The sequence below is a fragment of the Eucalyptus grandis genome, chromosome 7, assembly GCF_016545825.1.
Source record: "Eucalyptus grandis isolate ANBG69807.140 chromosome 7, ASM1654582v1, whole genome shotgun sequence".
NCBI lineage: Eukaryota > Viridiplantae > Streptophyta > Magnoliopsida > Myrtales > Myrtaceae > Eucalyptus > Eucalyptus grandis.
The window spans coordinates 7,376,559-7,399,398 of record NC_052618.1 but is presented as its reverse complement, the minus strand read 5'-3'; the positions used below and the strand labels follow the sequence as shown (position 1 = coordinate 7,399,398).

The following is a 22,840-nucleotide window of genomic DNA, read 5'->3' as shown; positions in this document are numbered from 1 at the left end:
GAATAACCCTCTTCACATTACTAACATGTGTACTATGCAATGAACTTGAGATTTGCTTGTAGTGGTGCTCTGTTTGGTATGAGACTCTGGAGATAAATTCCAAAATGGTTCACTCAATTAAAATATTTTTTTGGTAGAGAAGGGAATTAGCCATTTGATAATGCTTTGTGCGGACGTGTGTGTCTATGTCAAGAGAAAATAGTGGAATCTTAGTAGGAGGAGGGACTGATGAGGAAAGAGAATGCAAAGGAAACGCCAACATCTCTATTTACTATCCGATGTGACAATCTTTTTACTTGTTCCGTTCATTTGGACATTTTCAGGCGCGATGGGTGAACGTAAAATTGTGTAGTATATACCTTGCGTAAGCATAGAACTAATAGGCTAGGATCTACTTGGAAGATATATCATGGGTGTCGTGGGCAACATTTATATGCTTTTTGAGTTCTTTATGGAAGTGGAGGGACAACATTGCTGTTCTAGGAGCTTTAGCTCTTAAAGTTCAGTATCTGGGGTATAGGAGTTCCTTTATTTATTAAAATATCCTTTTGACGTCATTGACCTCTTGCATTTGAGTTCACCTCTAAATAGTTAACTCTTGATTTGGTTGATGACTCTCCGTGATTATTTACAATGCGCTTACCATTCAATGGATTTGAGGTATCATTCAACGATTTTGAATTTCTTGTCAAGTGTGTGCGCATTTAGCTCTTCCCGACGTTCGTCAAACATAACATGTGGCATGTATTGATCTGCAATTTTCTGTAAAGCTGCAATTTTGCTGAAGAAAACATATAATATGATTCTTGTGCGGTGAAATCACTTTTATATTTGAACCAAAGGAGGAAATAGCCTTTGTAGCCTTTGTCATTTTGTGTACAATTTCATCATCATCATGGACGTAAGATGTGACCAAAAATAATAATTAACATAAGGATGAAACATCCTATAAGGATGACTGCCAAACCAATGTAATTGATTTTTTTTACCCAAAGACAACAAAATTAAAATCGGAATTGCGATTGCGAATGTTGTACCGGCCAACATTATCGCAATCCAGATTAATAATCTGGATTGCGAAATGACAATCCAAATTATTAATCTAGATTGCGATAATGTTGGCTGGTACAACATTCGCAATTCCGATTTTAATTTCTTCGTCTTTGGGTCAAAAAAATATCAGTTACACTAGTTTGGCAGTCATCCTTAAAGGATGTGTCATCCTAATGTTAATTTTTTTTTTTTGGTCACATCTTACGTCCATGATGACGTTGAAATTGTACACGAAAATGACAAAGGCTATTCCCTCCTTTGGTTTAAATATAAAAGTGATTTCACTGCACAAGATTCACATTAGATGTTTTCTTCAGCAAAATTGCAGCTTCCTAAGAAATTGCAGATTAATACACGCCACATGTTCTAAGCCGACGAACGTCGAGAAGAGTTAAATGTGGACACACTTGACAAGAAATTCAAAATTGTTGAATGAAATGCAAAATTGTTGAATGATACCTCAAATCCATTGAATGGTAAGCGCATTATAAAATAATCACGAAGAGTCATCAACCAAATCAAGAGTTAGCTATTTAGAGGTGAACTCAAATGCAGGAGGTCAATGATGTCAAAAGGATATTTTAATAAATAAAGGAACTCCTACTGAACTTTAAGAAGTGGAGCTCCTAGAACAGCAATGCTGTCCCTCGACTTCCATAAAGAACTCAAAAAGCATTAAATGTTGCCCACGACACCCATGATATATCGACACTCATGATATATCTTCCAAGTAGATCCTAATTTTGAGCGTTTGTTGCAATCGGGTCCCTCTACTCTTTTTAGTTCCTTACCTAATTATTTTCAATTACGTCACGTTAGTGGAACATTTTCTACGTGCCTATTTGTAATATCATCAACATGAAAACCTATATGAACAGTATCATACCTCAGTTGTTTAATCATCTAATGACTAATCAAAAACTCCATTTCATTATCGAGACAGTAGTTGTTTAATTATTCTCATGCCAATAATTTTGGTCTGTTCCAGCTTTGATAATGTGGATTGGAGCTTTTGATTTTGTACCCGTCCAAATAACTGAAAAAGAGCCAATAAGGGGAATCTTTTGGTTTCCTTTGTGCTGGTTTTTCATGCTTTTGAAGGGACATATGTGAAGTTCGAACTTTGGACCCTTCCTGTGCATTTGATTTAAGATTCCAATGGACATAAGTAGAGTTTGAAATAGCTAAAATCCACTTCTCAACCAATTGCACATAATATGTTTGATCAAGTTTCACCAAGGCACGGCTGTGAAATGATACGTGGAAGTGTTCAATCCGAAGGTGTTTTGATACAGTTTACATAATGTTAATTTTTTTGTTAGCTATCATGTTTCAAGTGTTTTTGTAACTGTTGAGACTGGAACTAAACCAAATTGAGTGCCTTCGCCTGCAACTATCCCTTCCTGTCACCACCTCCAACCGCTGCAACATCACCGTCGCAGAGTAGCGCCGGACCATCTCTGACTGTCGTGGACTTCATATGCTCTCTTTACTGGTGACAACTCTCCAACGAGTTGCTTCGATCACTCTTGAGTTCGCTACATCCAGTCGAAGCTTCTTCGTCTAACTCAGATTGGAGACAATCACAGATGAATATCCATGTTGCATAATTCCGTTGGTGGATATTGTCACCGCCGAGCATTGTCATTAGAGATTCTCGTTATCCAACTTCTGATGTCTATCATCATCGTCCTTAAATAAGAAATTAGCATTGTTGGGAGATAAGCAAAGGAGGAGAGAGGAATAGTTAGTGTGACATTGCCGGTATTCTTTGTAGTGGGGAAGAATAATATATGCAACCTACAAGGGGGGTGAGGCAAATGAACCATATCATAGAAGGATGAAGAAATGGGCATTGTTGGGAAACACAAGCGCAGGAAGAGAGAGAGAGGAGCAGTTAGGTCGGAGCCCTATAATTAACATTGAAACATAACGAGCAATTGGTCAGGACAAAAGCCCAAGCATTCAAGAGAATTTTACAAAAACAAAATTAGAGCCAACATGATAAACATGGTGCACATGTGCCTTCTTAAGGATATGCTGCTTATGACATACGAGCTCTGTCCAATAGCAACGTAAGAATATACGTTCAATTGTTTTCACTTCGCTTCTACACGAGTCACATATAGGATCGGGTAAGATATTTCTCTTCCATAGATTTTCCTTGGATGGAATGGCATTTTGACATAAACTCCATAGAAAGATCTTTACTTTTGTGCATGTCTGCAAGTTCTAAAATGCAATCCATAAGAATTTTGGGATTTGGTAAGATGTTGATAGTTGAACTTGTTGTGCCTTGTTTACTGATTCTTGTCTGAGGATATCATATCCATTTTTTACTGAGATATTTCCACACTTGGTGCCCGTCCACACTAGTTCATCATTTGAATTCTGACGCTTGATTGGAATAGCTAAGATCTCCTGTGTGGTTTGTTCATCAAACAAGTTATTTAGAAGTCGCTCATTCCAACTTCCCTTTTCAAAGTTCATTAACTCTAAAACAAATTGTGGATCGTTTCTATTCTTTGGACCTCCAATGATGCCCCTCTTCAGCCACTTATCTATTCTGATTTGAACCTTTTCTTCATTTCCTATTGACCACATTATTGAATTCAAAATTGCTTCTCTTCCCATCATGATACTTTGCCAAACCCATGATGGTCTTGACGCTTTCTCAGTATGCCAGAAATCAGTATGATTGAGATACGGTCCTTTTAGCGACTTGCTCCATAATGTATCTAGATTTTTTGCCAATCTCCAATATTGTTTACCCAGGACAGCTTTGTTGATAGTAATTAAATCCCCGAAGCCCATTCCTCCTTTGTCTTTTCTTGTGTTTATCATTCTCATCTTTTCCAGTGTTAACAGTTTTTGTACACTGTTTTTATTGGAAAAACAGTGTACACAAAATTTCATGTCATATTTGGCGAATTAACTAAAGTCGTGACACGGTTATAGTGATTACCTGGATTTAGAATAGAGTGGACATTCGCTAAAGGTTTGGTTTTAATCACACTTTTGAAAATTTGGGTGCTTTGTTTGTTCATTTTGATTCACATTTCGCTGCGGTTATTTCTTGGGAAAAGGCACACATCTGTTGATACCATGGTGGTATAATTGGGAGTCAATGAATAGCTCTTGATGAGAGGAAAAAGATTCGGACAAATTGCGTGAGGTTGATCAAGAAAAGAAACAAAAGAATAACCCTCTTCACATTACTAACATGTGTACTATGCAATGAACTTGAGATTTGCTTGTAGTAGTGCTCTGTTTGGTATGAGACTCTGGAGATAAATTCCAAAATGGTTTCACTCAATTAAAATATTTTTTTGGTAGAGTAGGCAATTAGCCATTTGATAATGCTTTGTGCGAACGTGTGTGTCTATGTCAAGAGAAAATAGTGGAATCTTAGCAGGAGGAGGGACTGATGAGAAAAGAGAATGCAAAGGAAACGCCAACATCTGTATTTACTATCGATGCGACAATCTTTTTACTTGTTCCGTTCCTTCGGACATTTTTCAGTCGCGATAGGTGAACGTAAAATTGTGTAGTATATACCTTGCGTAAGCATAGAAATAATAGGCTAGGATCTACTTGGAAGATATATCATGGGTGTCGTGGGCAACATTTATATGCTTTTTGAGTTCTTTATGGAAGTGGAGGGACGACATTGCTGTTCTAGGAGCTTCAGCTCTTAAAGTTCATACACTGGGTATAGGAGTTCCTTTATTTATTAAAATATCCTTTTGACGTCATTGACCTCCTGCTGAGTTCACCTCTAAATAGTTAACTCCTGATTTGTGGTTGATGACTCTCCGTGATTATTTACAATGCGCTTACCATTCAATGGATTTGAGGTATCATTCAACGATTTTGAATTTCTTGTCAAGTGTGTGCGCATTTAGCTCTTCTCCGACGTTCGTCGGCTCAGAACATGTGGCATGTATTAATCTGCAATTTTCTGTGAATTTTGCTGAAGAAAACATCTAATATGATTCTTGTGCGGTGAAATCACTTTTATATTTAAACCAAAGGAGGGAATAGCCTTTGTCATTTCGTGTACAATTTCATCATCATCATGGACGTAAGATGTGACAAAAAAAAAATAATTAACATAAGGATGACACATCCTATAAGGATGACTGCCAAACCAATGTAACTGATATTTTTTTGACCCAAAGACGACGAAATTAAAATTGGAATTGCAAATGTTGTACCGGCCAACATTATTGCAATCCAGATTAATAATCTGGATTGTGAAATGACAAAGGCTAATCCAGATTATTAATCTAGATTGCGATATTGTTGGCCGGTACAACATTCGCAATTCCGATTTTAATTTCGTCGTCTTTGGGTAAAAAAAATATCAGTTACACTGGTTCATCCTTATAGGATGTGTCATTCTTATGTTAATTATTTTTTTTGGTCACATCTTACGTCCATGATGATGATGAAATTGTACACGAAATGACAAAGGCTATTCCCTCCTTTGGTTCAAATATAAAAGTGATTTCACCGCACAAGAATCATATTAGATGTTTTCTTCAGCAAAATTCACAGAAAATTGCAGATTAATACATGCCACATGTTCTGAGCCGACGAACGTCGGAGAAGAGCTAAATGCGCACACACTTGACAAGAAATTCAAAATTGTTGAATGATACCTCAAATCCATTGAATGGTAAGCGTATTGTAAATAATCACGGAGAGTCATCAACCACAAATCAGGAGTTAACTATTTAGAGGTGAACTTAGCAAGAGGTCAATGACGTCAAAAGGATATTTTAATAAATAAAGGACTCCTATACCCAGGTACTAAACTTTAAGAGCTGAAGCTCCTAGAACAGCAATGTCGTCCCTCGACTTCCATAAAGAACTCAAAAAGCATATAAATGTTGCCCACGACACCCATGATATATCTTCCAAGTAGATCCTAGCCTATTATTTCTATGCTTACGCAAGGTATATATTACAAAATTTTACGTTCACCCATCGCGACTCAAAAATGTCCGAAGGAACGGAACAAGTAAAAAGATTGTCGCATCGATAGTAAATACAGATGTTGGCGTTTCCTTTGCATTCTCTTTCCTCATCAGTCCCTCCTCCTGTTAAGATTCCACTATTTTCTCTTGACATAGACACACACGTCCGCACAAAGCATTATCAAATGGCTAATTGCCTTCTCTACCAAAAAAATATTTTAATTGAGTGAAACCATTTTGGAATCTATCTCCAGAGTCTCATACCAAATAGAGCACTACTACAAGCAAATCTCAAGTTCATTGCATAGTACACATGTTAGTAATGTGAAAAGGGTTATTCTTTCGTTTCTTTTCTTGATCAACCTCACGCAATTTGTCCGAATCTTTTTCCTCTCATCAAGAGCTAAGAGAAACATAGATCAATCTACACGCTCGCTCTTTTTTTCATTGACTCCCAATTATACCAGCATGGTATCAACATATGTGTGCCTTTTCCCAAGAAATGACCGCAGCGAAATGTGAATTAAAATGAACAAACAAGCACGCAAATTTTCAAAAGCGTGATGAAAACTAAACCTTTAGCGAATGTCCACTCTGTGAACTACAAGACAAGTCCAGAATGGAGAGGTGTGCTAATAGTGCGTGTCTACCTTCAGATCATAAATCTCAACATTGCCGGAAGCAGGCCAGTCTGGCTCTGGTCGGCTATCTTCGGTCAAGGGCTTCTTGGAGGTGTTGAAAGAGAGCTTCATGCCGACGACAAGCCGATTAAAGCCTAACCGAGCAAAAGAGCGATGAGGGTGAAAACTGATGAAGGCGGGAACGATTGAGAAATTTAAATTTAAAGTTTGTCGTTAATTTTGAGCGTTTGTTGCAATTGGGTCCCTCTACTCTTTTCAGTTCCTTACCTGATTATTTTCAATTACATCACGTTAGTGGAACATTTTCTATGTGCCTATTTGTAATCTCATCAACTGGAAAACCTATATGGACAGTATAGTACCTCAGTTGTTTAATCATCTAATGACTAATAAAAAATTCCATTTCATTATCGAGACAGTATTGCACCTTGGTTGTTTAATTATTCTCATGCCGATAATTTTGGTCTGTTCCAGCTTGGATAATGTGGATTGGAGCTTTTGATTTTGTACCCTGTCCAAATAACTGAAAAAGAGCCAATAAGGGGAATCTTTTGGTTTCCTTTGTGCTTGTTTTTCATGCTTTTGAAGGGATATTTGTGAAGTTCGAACTTGGGACCCTTCCTGTGCATTTGATTTAAGATTCCAACGGACATAAGTAGAGTTCGAAATAGCTAAAATCCACTTCTCAACCAATTGCACATAATATGTTTGATCAAGTTTCACCAAGGCATGGCTGTGAAATGATACGTGGAAGTGTTCAATCCGAAGGTGTTTTGATACAGTTTACATAATGTTAATTTTTTTGTTAGCTATCATGTTTCAAGTGTTTTTGTAACTGTTGAGAATGGAACTAAACCAAATTGAGTGCCTTCGCCTGCAACTATCCCTTCCTGTCACCACCTCCAACCGCTGCAACATCACCGTCACAGAGTAGCGCCGGACCATCTCTGACCGTCGTGGACTTCATACGCTCTCTTTATTGGTGACAACTCTCCAACGAGTTGCTTCGATCACTCTTGAGTTCGCTACATCCGGTCGAAGCTTCTTCGTCTAACTCAGATCGGAGACAATCACAGATGAATATCCATGTTGCATAATTCCATTGGTGGATATTGCCACCGCCGAGCATCGTCATTAGAGATTCTCGTTATCCAACTTCTGATGTCTATCATCATCGTCCTTAGATAAGAGGAAAATGGCCGTGACTGATGCTCAACTAATCCGATTGCCACAAGAGCATTAAGAGCTAATTTCTCTCCTTCTTTGGCTTTAATACTCGATTCAATTGGCCGTACTAATTCTTGGTATCTTGCTTCCATTATCAGTGCTCTCTTTTCAATTGGGATAACACACATTCAGGATCTCGTCTTCTTTAGGTATGAACTCTTGAACCAGCTCCCGATCTTTGGATTTCAAGATGATCGTTTCTAGTGAAGTTCCGACAGCCATGAACCTCCTTCGCAAATCAAGCGCAACACCACTCTTCAACTCTGTTAAGCTCTACTCAAACAATCGAAGTTAGTCCTTCAATGCTTCATTGCTGCAAAAGCTAAGTTCTCTCCCTCACTCTAATTATAATTTTATTGCAGTCTGTATTTCTGATTCTCTCTGTTTTTGTGTTCTTAGCAGCTTTGATGATCTTTCATTCCAGCGTCATCATCTCTGACGATTTATCCCTCTGGTTTGAGCAAAACAAGATAGTTAAAGAGATTTTATTTGTCACTCGTGTCCTACGTTCTGAAAGAAAATCCCATTGGTTCTTCTAAACCGCTCGGCAATGTACATTTGCATCTTCATTCTGTCTCGTGATTTTTTCAATCTTTAAGTACCATGAGGAATTCTGAAAGTGATTAATCCCTTCATTATTCTCTGCCCTGTTGAATTATTCCAGAGATTCAGAAAGTAGGACATGCGACTGTTGGGATCGGATGCATTTACGCGGAGGTCAAATTCTTTACAAAGAGCATGTACTTGTTACTCTTGCCAGTTTCTGGTTTTTGAACTAGCCAAAGCATCTGCATTTTATGAACTACCTATGATGATTTCCTGCTGATTATAGTAGTTGGTATTCTTTATAAAATTCAGGTGAAAAATAGAGTCGATTACAAGAATGTGATTGATTGTACAGTGTGCTAATATGAAGTAAATGGCTGTTATTTCCTTTTCTTCTATGGCTGGACTAGTATGTCTGCATTATGTAATAATCTTTGCCTCAGAACAATTGAAGGACATCTGAGTAGATCATGCTGGCTATGCTCTTGACCTGGACCATAATAGCTTTAACAGGTACTCTTTCGCTACTGTAAGTTGTCCATATTTTAGACATCTGAGTAGATCATGGCTCCTCTATATGGACCATTGCAGTTCCAATCTAACATGAAACTAAAGAATCTGCTTGACTCATCTTTTGTGACTTATCAGAGAACCTACTCGGTGCAAGCACAATGGCTCTTTCTCATCATCTAGTCCTGAACATCACATTTCCTGTAAGCTGAGCAGAGAGTGCGTGACGAAAGTGAGAAGCTGAGGCAGCAAGAGCATGAGCAAATTGCAGAAAAGAGAAGCAAGAATTAGCTGGCCTTTTCTTTTAGTTATAATTATATCAATTCAGAAAGAAAGAGAATCAAAGTATTTGTCTGATTAGTTAATGAAGTGGTTGACATATACCCTCTTTTGTCTGATTAGAATTGCTGCCAAGGCAGAAGAAAAGAAAGATGCAACCTTGATTGAGCGGCAAAAGGAGCAAGTTGGTTTCTTTCTACTGTTATTCTCAAGGAAAGTTGAGGCGCAGGTGCATCTATAGTGATATATAGGTATTTTGATCTGAATATATGCACTAATACATAGCGCAAAGGAAATTGGTTCATCATTTTGTTGGTGTTTACAAGAACAGGAGAAAAACTAATAATTCCTCTCCATCACATGTCAGCAAGTTGCCCTTTGTCTCTAATCGGTCCTTTTGGTGCACATCATTGATCTGTGCTTTATCCTTGAACAGGATTTCCTGGAGCAGAAGAGCGCTGGGCGACGGGAGCTATCTGAATATCAGAAACAGATTGGGGATCAGTATATTGCAAAGGTCGAGAAGCAGTTGGAGAGGTGGCAAAATGCCAGGAAAGCGAGAAAAGCAAACTACGATTTTATTTGTTTGGGTTCCCTTAATTGTGTTAACTTGATAAACCTAACCAAATTGATAGTATATGTCAAGACAATAATTTTTCCGTCAACAATAAGGCTATGATCCCTCTTGCACCTAATAAAAAATGTTGTAGCTGATAGTCATTCAATGTCTTTGCAGTTTGTATTTTCCCTCTAAGGAAATAATTTTCGTTGCTTGATGTTAACTATTAAAGTACTAAGTTACTCTTTAGCTTCTTATATGTTATTGCTTAGTGCTGCATCTCATAAATGATGAACTAACTTAGCGGTTTGGTCTGACTTTTAACCTTATTGGATTGGTTTTGGTGAAAATAAATTATTTTTACTTTTTTTTTGGTATAAAGTATACACCAAACAGAACCAAGAACCACAAACGTCCTAGTCAACATGACATGAAATTGTGGTGTACTTTTGATTACTTGCGAGACAGAATGTGATGTGATTTTCAGTGAAGTCGAGAGAATTGCATGCTTTGTGCTGCTTTTTGGGAGCAGCTATACCTCTTTTAATCTTAAATTGAGGTTGTGATGAAATTAAACAAGTAATTCAACCGTAATATGAAAATCTACTTGTGATCAAAACCAGGTGTTCAAAATTTGAGTTAAGGCAAGAGGAATCTGTGTGTAATTGGAATCACACGGGTTCACAAAAGAAGGTAAATATGCGAGTCAACAAGCTGGATTGCTAAATTGGTTTTGCACTGCGTCAATCTTTTTTTATTATTAAATTGGTTGTGCAGCAGCAGGATTTCATTTGTAACATGCGCAATATTTCTTTGATGTGGAACTGCATGTCAAAAGCTCTCCTGCCATTTTTTCTTTTCGTACATTTTCCTTTTCTGGAGCTTGCTTCTTCGTTTTTTTAATGGGAGTGGGGTTGAAGAGCGGATGAGGTTATAGATCTTATTACAAATCATGCAAAATCAACAAATCGGGTAGGTCTGTTAACCTCAATCATTGCAGTAGCACATGCATATTCTAGAACAGATCACCCTACTTAGAAACAGGTTTTGGTATAGCAAATGAGATCCGATTTACACGTTTAATATGCCGTTGGAAAGCTCGTGAAACCATCTATGAAGCTCATTAGGAATTCGAAAACCAAAAACGATAATATCCAGCTCAAATGAAGACAGTAAGACGACTAGTCCAGTCAAGCCATTCGAATTACAAAATAGACAGTTAGTTAAGCAATCATCTGGTCAAACCATTCTAGGCTATCATCCATCATATATAGCCATCTTAAGCTGCAAAGATCATCCACACAAGCATAGAACATCATCCAAGGGTTGAGCTGTAGCCCAATTGCATAAGGTAATCTCGCCTCGTCAAGCTCAAGATCTAAAAGTTCACCTCAATTAATCTTCATGCAATGCTCAATCGAACAAGGTTACTATAAGCTGGAAGCTAAGACTAGAGGTTGGAGTGGGCTGAGGATCACAACGTCGGATCATCGCCGGGGCTTGGATCAGCTTCAGATTACGCCTAGGAACAGTGGAGGAAGAAGTTGTCGATTTGAGGATCACCAACAGTCGTTTAGTCGAGGTTTGACTAACGGAAGGACGAGTCTCATTAGTTTTGCTGTTTTTCCTGTTTAGGGATTGTTGGAGGAGTATACGGTGGAAGAGAGAGTTGCAGTTTCTGTCGAAGGCTATAAATTCATGAAATGGTGCAAAGCAGAAGGAACTTCAAGAGAAAAAAGAAAGAAAGAAGAAAAGAATATGGTCGGTCCAGGTGAAGGCACGCCACTGCAAAATGAAAGCTCGATGAACGCGATCATGGTTACAACGATCCTGCTAGCAACCTTCGTGTTTCAAGCAGCCCTCTCTCCATTGGGACTGCAAGAGCACATTACGCAATTGGCTCGCCCATTATGGCGTCGAAATTTCTTAAGGTATACAAAGAGTATTTGTATATTGTAATACGATGACTTTCCATCTATCGCTAAGTGTCATTTTATTATTACTGAACCGGATGTCAAGGTGCCAAACTATCTTCGGTAAGGTCACCGGCTGGATGGCAACCATGTTCGCAGGACTCTTTGTTTGCGATGCCTTTAGTCATTATGAACAATGACACTGAAAAGAGCCCAATGTATCCAAAGGCTGGGATTGTAGTCTTCGTCCAGGTTATCAAGGGAAGCCACGACACTAGTGGCAGGGCCATCAATGTTGCCGTGTACGAGAACGTGCCGGTGGAGGCCAGTGGCTCCAATGTCCCCCATGAGGTCAGGCCGCCATGTGATCAGGCTATTCATGGCTATCGCGATCTCGTGATGCTGTACGGGCGTCAACTTTGCATATTTATAATGCCTGATGTTCAAGATCAGCGCCTTCCCCAAGTCGATCTCCTCGAACGTGATTGTTGGTGGGACGTCAGAGCCGCTGGCCTCGACCGGCACGTTCACAGTGACATTCATGGCCCTGCCGCTGATGTTGTCGCTTTCCTCGATAACCTGGAGGAAGACTATGATCCCAACCTTTGCATATGTTGGGTTATTTTCAGAGTCTTTATTCAGAATGACGACAGGCAACGCAAACGATAGTCCTACGAACATGGTCGCCATCCAGGTGGCAACCTTACTGAAGACAGTCTGGCACCTTGACATCCGGCTCAGTAATAATAAAATGACACTTAGTGACAGGAGGAAAGTCACCGTATTACAATATACGAAGAATTTGTATGCCTTAGAAAAAAAAAAAAATTTCTAGTAAAATCGTGGTGGATACATTATAAATTACTTACTATCTATTTCAATATAACTCTAAAAAATGAAACACAAGCTACAAATAGCAAAAGGCTGGAAAACTTGCATTACGATAGTGTGAGTGATTCTGGAGACCTCCAAGTTCATCATCTCCCTTATGAATGTTGCTCTCGGGCATGGTCTTCGTCATGGAATAAGAGAAGTTATAAGCCATAGTCTAACTAAAGAAAATGACAAAAACTAAAAGCACTAATTACCTTAATGAAAAGATGGTTCATTCATATTGTTTCATAGATCATCGACTCCATTAGAAATGAAATCCTGAACTAACTTAACCCACCAGCGATGGACTCTTGACCGTGTAAATTTAGGGAATACACAAGGATCGGGCCACACCTCCCCTGACAAGCAAACAATTACTTAGCATTTACATACATGTGGACTTATTTTCAGCTAAATCCAAATGACTCAGCATGTCAACATGTGAAAGGTTTTAAGGGTTAATCAAATTTCAAATGCTACAAAAAAGCAAAAGACGAAAAGTTAAAAAGCAAAAAGCAAAACCAGATAGACAACGACAAAAATTAGCCAAAACCACAGTGAAAGACAACGAAGTACCAACAAATAGAGTTCCATCTGCTGCTTTGATGCAGACATCACTTTTGCAACCACTGTCATAGACATAAGGCCCCTCTTCACGTTTAAAACTAGGATCAAGTATCCAGATGGCTTTGAACCCGTGTTGGTGGAGACCATCTACCAAAGATTTTGGATCAGAGAAGTAGTCCTGAGAATAAATCCTCCGTTTCAGTTTCCATGCTGAAAATATTACTCTTTATTTACTTTGAAAGGTCTCTACTGCTTACTAAGCATTCAACCTAAGTCCTTTTACTGTTAGACAAGTTGGCGAGGCAAGAAGTCCCAGACATGAATGTGCTTTGGAGGCTTCAAACATAAAGTGGCCACCAATATTAAAGGAGTCAATGGATTAAATGTATGGAAGCGATGGACAAAATAGTGATGCATGGCATTTCTGCATCATTACTGAATCTTAGGTTCAAAATAGAATATCCAAGAACATTGATCATCGCAGTGCCTCCAAAGTGTATTAACTCACGACATATTGCACATGACCTACCTCACTTCCAAAATGAATAACACCATCTTCTTCTAGATCATTACTAGATGAAAAACAGATTTTCATTCATATTTGACAATATTCTTTCATCTTACATGTAGAAGTAGATATATGCTTTGCTTTAGGTCAAATTTCATGTAGATATGTAGTTATGCTTTGTTTTAGGTGATAAGTGCACAACGTCTTTTTGAAATTGGATAAAACAATCAATTCTAGACATAAGTTGCGAGTGGTTTGATACCTATTGAAAGTGAGGTAAATGATGTGAAGTTGGACCTACTTAGTGGAAGGTAATATGTTATTTTTCCAAACAGGGCAATAATAGGGTTAACACAAAATGGGATTCCACGCCTTGTGAAAAGCAAAGCAGCAAAACCCATCCATATAATCCATATGCATACATACGACATCACGAGGAATCTGCTTTTCTCTAAATTTACTTGTGATCTGCAATAACTAAAGAACTATCGTGCATTGACTCATAAATGATATGCCAACAGCATACAATGAAAGTTGGACCTTGTTATTCAATCAGGTAGAAGGAAATGCGGGTTGTGGAGGAAAGACCGTAGAATCAAGCAAGATGCATTGGAAGGGCCAACCTCTCAAACTTTGTTATCAGAGTCATAGCTCCAGCACCATTGATGATAGCCTAAGGACCACTTTGGTGGCATAAACACAGTTCCTGACAATATATGCAAGCTGTATTGTTCATTCAAGCAATAAAAGTAATAAACAGACTATCAAGAACATTGTCCAGTCATTCTGGTGGTCCGTTAAAGTCCATTTAATATTAAACTAGAAATCCACATATGCATGTTTCTTAAGAAAAGAAAAGTCATAGAAACACAGAGATATTTATTTTGACAACTTCATTCATTAGCATGAAGCATTCTTTTCATTTAAAGACAGGAAAACAGAGAGTTCATGGTAACACGAATCATACATGATATCCTGATAAAATGAATACATTTAACTTTCCTGTGTCTGTAAATCAGCTTATCATGGATATCCCTCAGGAAAAGCACTTAAGTGAAGCCTTTACATGATATAAAAAGCAAATGGTGGGAAAAAGTAGTAGTTTTTGGGCAAAAGTTAAGGATTCGAACTATCATTTGTTAACAAAACGAAAAAGACCAGATAAAAAGAAGGGGCAGAATTTGCAGTACAGGAAGCATAAAAGCCTTGCATCTAACCGGAACATCCTCCTTGGCGTTCTTTCCCACCCCTTTCCCCTCTTGCCATCCAAAACCCCTCTAAGATATGCCACTGCAAATTCCTCCATGGGCATGTCCTCGTAACCCGGATCATCCCCCAACTTTGCCGGCTCCTGCCTTAGTTTCAGCCGGGAATCATCCAGGCTACCCGATAGTCTGGGCACTTCGGTCTTGACCTCACTGTCCACCGCCGATAGCTCTCCACCATTTCTCTCTGGCGGATAGTGAGGCTGTACAACACAGCACTGGTGTTGGCCTCATTCAAGTGACTAGGCCCGCAAAGTAGAGAGAAGAAGTGAAGAGCGTCAGGATCTGGTTGTCGTACTTGCAGTAATTGGTCTCGTTCAGATGCTCTTGCTTTCTCCGGTTCACTTTTGGGAAGAACTCCTTCAGGAAATCGTCCCTAGAGGTCACTTCACCTGAAACGAATGCAAGTATCAAGATCATTGGTCGTCGATTTTTAAAGAACTTGGGTTGAAGAAGGGATTATCTTCTTCCTGGCACAGCCATTGGCATCAACTAATTTTCAAGATCGTCCGTTTCTGGGTAAATTCAAAGGGCGATTCTCTTCCTCAATTTCATTCTGTTTTGGACCGGAGGAATCAAGAATGATGAAATGCATACGTCAAAAAATCCAAGCAAAAAGGCGAGATGAAAGACAAAAAGACTCACCCGAAACGCCCAGATTGTACCCAAAAAGCGATCCACCAAGGGCCGCAATAATGCAGGCAAATACGAAATACCTAGTGATCCTGTACTCGTTAAGATGCGCCCTTCTCAGGTGCCCGCCTTCTACAAATCCTCCACCCACCATTCTCTTCTCTCTGTCTGTCTGTCTCTCTCTCTCTCGTAAGGCAAAGGCTGGTTTTGGAGGGCAGAGGAGTAAGAAGCGGTTCTCTTCTCATGAAGCAATAACCGTCATTTGAAAATGGACGGTTGCGATTGGAACAATGCCCGCACGTGGAATCTAAAATCTCGGTTTGCTTCATCGTGGGGAGGAATGAAGACGAGCGTGATAGTGCGCAGGTGAATACGGGCCAGACCCTGGGCTCGGACTTTGGGCTTTTCCTACGGTTCAAAATGGTCCAAACGACTCGAGCCCAAATGATTAAACAACTTGGAGGAGAGTAAGAACGTTGAACGGGCACCTTAGCCCATATCAAGGTCTAGATGGACTTTGAATATAGCATCCGTTCGAGTCGCATGTCCAATCTATTCTAGAAATAGATTTGGAATAGAAATTAGAAGTAAATTTTTTTTACTTTTCTATTTCTAAAATAAAAATAAAAAATAAAAACTCTTCTCAATATTTTGTTCTTTCTATTTATTGATTGCTCATCCATTGTCACCAATCACTGTTTATCGTCCGTTGTTGCCACTCTCAGCCGTCCGCCATCATCGTCGATCGCTGGCCACCGTTGTCAATTACCAACTACCACCGCCAATCGTCAACCATTGGCAGTTGTGGCTATTGTTTACCATTCGTTGTCACCACTCCCAACCGTCCGCCATCATTGCCGGCTGCTGGCTGCCGTTCATCATCTGTTTGTCACCACTCCTAACCGCCTAGTTACTAGCTGCCACCGCCAATCGTCAACCATTGGCGGCGACAGCTGCTGTTTACCATCCATTTTCACCACTCCCAATTGTTGGCCATCATCGCCAGCTACTTGCTGCCGTTCATTGTTGGCCATCATCGTCACTGGTTGCCACTGTTGCCGCTGGTTGCCACCACCGCCGCTTTCGTTGAAAAGGGAGAAATTTTGTGTCATTATGAAATGAATTTCTATTCCGAAAATAAAAAATTTGTATCATTATTAAATGCGTATTTTTACTTTGAAACTCATTTAGGAATAGAAATAAAAAAATCAATTTTTGGTTAGAATGGTCATCATTTGCACCCTAACCGGCCAAACAATGATTATTTCCATTATTTTATTTTCGGAATAAAAAAAATAGAAATTCATTTGATAACGTATTTGTTCCTGAGAATAAATTTGAAACGGAATCAAGAAGTAGAAAAAAAGTTACTTTATTACTCAAACTTAGGGATCAAGAGTATAGTTTTATCATATTAATGAAGCATACGAGCAATATGATACAAGTTCACTTACCCTTCAAATAAGGAAAAACCGAGATCTCACTACTTTGCCAATAACATGCATGAGCATGAACTTGAAGAAGAGAGAGACGGAGAGATTAGCATGATTTCAAAGACCACTTCATGCATGTAGGAAGCTGTATCTAGTGAACTGCATTAGTATCTCTTCTTTCGCACGTTATATACTAGGTTATGTTCTAGGTTACCATGTTCAATGTACTTCCCCTTTAAGTGCAAAAGAAGAAAAATGATTAATATTGCTTGAGAATGTTGTTATATGGAGTTAATACGATGTACTATGCTGATCACAAATTAAGAGATAATGTGACTCATATTGAATCTAATTGAAAAACAAAAACTTTTCTCACTCTTTTTGCATATTATGATTGATTCTATCTATTGAGTCATCCAAAGGACATACAATTTTATTTTATTTTGGGATTGCAAAATGATTTTGATATATTGAAAATTCTATTTAAGAAGACCCTTGACATTAGAAATCAAGTTATGTATGTGACTAGCTTTGAGATTAAAAAAATAGCTATATCAATAAAGTCTCATAGATTAATGGAAAATTGACAGAATATACTACAAAGCCCTTCTTGAAAATTATCCAATACTTTGGTAAAATTCCTTGATAAGTTATGCCAATCACCTATCCAAAGATAATGTGATTCATATTGGATCCAACTAAAAAACACAAGTTTTACATAATTTTCGTACATTATAATTGATTTTGTCTCACACATCATTAAAAGGACATTCGATATTTTTTTCACTTATTTACAAACCTCCAATATTTCCTGCATGTATGAGCAATTCCTTGTGGAGTTTATAGGCCAACCTCCCTTCGCCACTTCTCTTACATACAGCACACAGAACCTAAAACATAGATGGAACCACATAAGCATTTCAGCCATTCACGCTTGTTGAGAACATTACAAGACCGTTACAAGCAAGGCAATTATTGATGATCCAGTCAGTCAATGAAAGGTGAAACGGCACGGGCCTTACTTGGTTTTCTTCATTATTTATCAATAGCGTCCTTTATCCTATAATCTATATTTTAATCCCTGAATTGATGGGCAGTTTAGTGGGGGCAATGACTTTAGTCTTTTCCGTGCATTTAGAATCTTGATTTTTGGTTCTCAAAAACAGAACACTATTAACCATACATGTAAGTAAGTCTATTTCACAATTTATACTCATCAAGTCTATTTCACAATTTATACTCATCTTTACTTTCATTTGTCAATTATAATACATATCTTTTTTATAAATTATACATTTGTAATGTCCCATTTTATCCCGTTGAAATATCGTTTCTTATTATTAAAATTGAAAGAAATATGTGTAAATAAAAGAGAGCTAAATGTCTACTTTGGTGTAGAAGAATCCATTTCAAAATACTACCTTTTAGATCATGTTGTATCAGATTTGAACTTGTCATATTGATATGCAAGTTGTATTTTACATCTTGAATACTAATAGGTGAATCACTAATTACTAAAGACAAAGTCCTCGCTATTATATTATGATCTTTAACTTTTTAATATAGTCACATTGTTATTTTGAAAAAATAGAATTATAAAAAAAAAAGGTATATATTTAATCCTAAAAGTACATAGCTTGCCAAAAAAATAAACAAGTTGTTATTGGCAAATAATACACTAGTATTACTCATCATCATGGCAAGGGTAGGTGTTGATAGGGACCAGCGTTCGCCTCGTGCTTTTCGAGCCAGTCAACGGGGAAGAGGAAAAAAGACTTTGGGATGACAAGATGCGACAAGTCATTATTGTCATCCCTATATTACTTGTCACGACGGCCGTGCAGATTTCGGCAAACCCTCAAGGAGGTACTTTTTCGGAGGCATCTAATATGGCAGGAAAATCTATACTTTTTATAGGCACGAATCAGAATTTGACTTTTTCAATAGTTGTAATATAGGCTGTTATGTTTTCTCTTTTTAAGTAATTGTGCTTTCAATAACTGGTATGTCGTCAAAGGGTTGAAATTGGACCAAATTAGTGATGATCTTGGCGTGGATTGCATTAACACTCTCAGCTGTTACTTTCTTATTGCCAATGATTTTGATGAATAAGGGTGGAGACATGCCAGATGGAAAGCTTAACCTTTTCCACATGCGGCTTTTACTTGGTGGGCCGTTATGGTCATTGTTTTGCTTGTCGAAATTCTCAAATTTACACTGTAGTTCTATCGGTAAAACTGGACATGGAATGTTGGCTTAAAGCTACAGCCAAGGGTGTTTTTTTTTTTTTTTTTTTTTTTGGGACATGGAATATGTCTTTTTTTTTTGGGGTGCTTCTGAATTTGTTCGTTTGTATCTTTGTGGAGTCTTAGATTTTTCCACATTTAGTGGTTTATCATTAATAAACGCCCACGGTCTATTTATAAGTTGCCATCGTACATGCAGAAGATGCTGGAGTCACATCCCAATTGATGTGCACAAATCAAACCTATTTATTTTAAATTCTTTCTGAGTAGAAAGTTGCTGACTATTTTTCGATTGGTTGGGATGTGACTCCATCATCTTTTGCATGTACAATGGCAACTTATAAATAGACCACGGAAGTTTATTAATGATAAACCACTAAATGTGGAAAAATCTGGATTCCACATAGATACAAATGAACAAATTCAAAAGCACCCACCAAAAAAAAAAGACATATTCCATATCCAAAAAAACACCTTGACTATAGCTTTTGGCCAACATTTCATGTCTAATTTTACCGACAGAACTGCGGTGCAAATTTGAGAATTTCGACAAGCAAAACAATGACCATAATAGTCCACCAGGTAAAAGCCGCACGCGGAAAAGGCTAATCTTTCCATCTAGCATGTCTCCACCCTTATTCATCAAAATTATTGGCAATAAGAAAGTAACGGCCGAGAGTGTTAATGCAATTCATGTCAAGATCATCACCAATTTGGTCCAATTTCAACCCTTTGACGACATACCAGTTATTGAAGGCACGATTACCGAAAAAGAGAAAACATAACAACCTATATTACAACTATTGAAAAAGTCAAATCCTCATTTGTGCCTATGAGAAAGTATAGATTTTCCCGCCATATCATATGCCTCTGAAAAAGTACCTCTTGGCAGTTTGCCGAAATCTGCGCGGCCGTTGTGACAAGTAATATGGCGATGACAATAATGACATGTCGCATTTGTCATCCCAAAGTCTTTTTTCTTCTTCCCCGTTGACCGGCTGAAAAGCGCGAGGCAGACGCTGGTCCCTATCAACACCTGCCCTGGTCATGATGAAAGTAACAGAACCGTGTATCAAAACACCACAAACAGCCAAGAATACTGACAAAAGCTTAGCAGAGTTAATATAGTGCAGACTATGGACAGGAAACTCACATACTAAATGTATATAAGAAAAGATAGCATTTACCCACTTAACTCCTCTTCAAAAAGTTAAAGACTTTTGAAAAATCGTAGCCAAAAGAGGCATTCATTTCTAAGGCAACTTCTCTTTTGCAAAGAGAGAACGCATTACTTCCATAGGTGAATCTCTTGCCCTATCCTCAAAAGAGCCATCTAGACACCAGAAAGCTGTCCGCGATCCACAGTCGCAAATGCCAATGAAGAAGTCAACCAAGATCAATCACAGATGTTCCTCCTTGGCGTTCTTTCCCACCCCTTTCCCCTCTTGCCATCCAAAACCCCTCTAAAATATGCCATTGCAAATTCCTCCATGGGCATGTCCTCGTAACCCGGATCATCCCCCAACTTTGCCGGCTCCTGCCTCAGTTTCAGCCGAGAATCATCCAGGCTACCCGATAGTCTGGGCACTTCGGGCTTGACCTCACCGTCCACCTCCAACAGCTCTCCACCATTTCTCTCAGGCGGATAGTGAGGCTGTACAACATAGCACTGGTGTTGGCCTCATCTTCAACTGACCAGGCCCACAAAGTAGAGAGAAGAAGTGAAGAGCGTCAGGATCTGGTTGTCATACTTGCAGTAATTGGTCTCATTCAGATGCTCTTGCTTTCTCTGGTTCACTTGGGAAGAACTCCTTCAGGAAATCGTCCATGGAGGTCACTTCACCTTAAACGAATGCAAGTATCAAGATCATTGGTCGTCGATTTTTAAAGAACTCGGGTTGAAGAAGGGATTATCTTCTTCCTGGCATAGCCATTGGCATCTGCTAATTTTCAAGATCGTCGGTTTCTAGGTAATTCAAAGGGCGATTCTCTTCCTAAATTTCATTTTGTTTTGAAACGGAGAAATCAAGAATGATGAAACGCATATGTCAAAAAATCCAGATTAATACCAAAGACACGACCAATAACAGCACTGGCTGACATGAACACCCAGTGAAATTAGTACTTTCAGAAATCTCTCCCCTTCCCTGCATATTCACAACTACTTCCGGGACAAAACGCAACCCCTTTTGCATCAACCTTCGATCAAGATTCCACATTTATCTTCCACAAACACAAAAAAAGGTTATCTTCCCTAGATAAAGCTTCGCAATTCACGAAACACCGCAGCAAACGCATTCAAAATCCTAGCAAAAAGGTGAGACGAAAGAAAAAAAGACTCACCCGAAACGCCCGGATGGTACCCAAAAAGCGATCCACCAAGGGCGCCAATAATGCAGGCAAATACGAAATAGCAGTGATCCTGTACACGTAAAGATGCGCCCTTTTCAGCTGCCCGCCTTCTACAAATCCTCCACCCACCATTCTTGCTCTCTGTCTCTCTTCCTCGTTCTCTCTCTCTCGATTACAACACGTGACTGCTCTTTATGTGGGACATGATAAAAAAAAAAAAACAAAGAAGGTCGAAAGCAATCCTTATCTAGTGCCCATATGAAGAGTTGATTTATAATAGAAATGTTGGTATCTCCAATTTGTCACAATTGAGGTGGATGAAATTATCACATACAGATAGGACGACAGTCTTAAGCAAAACGTGCATGCTGCATATTGGCATGTAAAAAACATTCAAAGAAAATTGAGAAAGAGAGATTGCCACAGCAAATTATCAAAGATGGTTGTGTGATGGATGTCCATTGTCTCTGTGCGCAGGCGCGCACATGAGAGAGAGAGAGACAGAGGACAACATGAGATGAACCATCCATAAAACAAAATCGATAATACCAAAATGTATTTTCCCCTCTCAAAAACTGCTCTACCTTTATAAAATATTTTTTTTTTTCATGTGCCCATCCTGTTGTCTTTAATCATTTCCAAAACCCTTAAATCATTCAACTGCCTTCACTAATAAGATTTATCCGTGTGCAGATTCTCATGAAATGGAGATTTAAGTTTTTAGTAGTTTTGAGCACTTTTATTAGAATGTAAGAGCCTTACATAGCTGCATGGAAGTAGGTGCAAGTTGTGTCATCCAACCCACACATAGAATGAATGAGAAAATGACTAAAAATGTCAAGAGTGGTCCACTGGTCCTATAACTGGTGCACCTCAAAGAGGCCCTAACCATATCCAAAGTAACTGGCATTACTAATTGCATTATGATACTTCCAGGACTCTCCAAAATGTATGGTACAAATTTACCATGAACCATTGAAAAATGCGATAAGCTGATTGACATCACAGTTACCAATAAAAACATGAAAAAACCAAGATTCATGTAATTCTAAAAATGTTGATATCACTCATATGATTATACTCGATTAAATAGATCAGTACTTTTTAATGGGAACTTAAAAATGAAAAACAAAATTATATGTAAAACCTCAAAGTAGGATCCAAAAGGGACATCATGTGCCTGCTGGACTGTCTCGAACACCTACAGGGAAGAGGAACATTTTCTCAACCATAGTAGATTTAGAACCATAGGG

At 38.5% G+C, this 22,840-nt stretch overlaps 2 long non-coding RNA genes across 5 annotated transcripts; one reads left to right on the top strand and one right to left on the bottom strand.

The window, feature by feature from the left end:
• Positions 1 to 8,341: 8,341 nt before the first annotated feature.
• On the top strand, positions 8,342 to 9,231 carry LOC108957025. The gene is made up of 3 exons (XR_001983445.2): positions 8,342 to 8,455; positions 8,568 to 8,962; positions 9,098 to 9,231. It is a non-coding gene; the product is annotated as an uncharacterized LOC108957025 (long non-coding RNA).
• A 3,301-nt stretch (positions 9,232 to 12,532) lies between these two features.
• Positions 12,533 to 15,756, bottom strand: LOC104430657. 4 transcript variants are annotated; one of them, XR_005553359.1, is made up of 6 exons: positions 15,569 to 15,756; positions 14,849 to 15,315; positions 14,199 to 14,364; positions 13,160 to 13,328; positions 12,799 to 12,942; positions 12,533 to 12,722 (listed from the first exon to the last, which is right to left on the bottom strand). It is a non-coding gene; the product is annotated as an uncharacterized LOC104430657 (long non-coding RNA). The 4 variants fall into 4 exon arrangements; XR_005553360.1 differs by having other exon boundaries at positions 14,876 to 15,315; XR_005553358.1 differs by having other exon boundaries at positions 14,199 to 15,315.
• Positions 15,757 to 22,840: the final 7,084 nt, after the last annotated feature.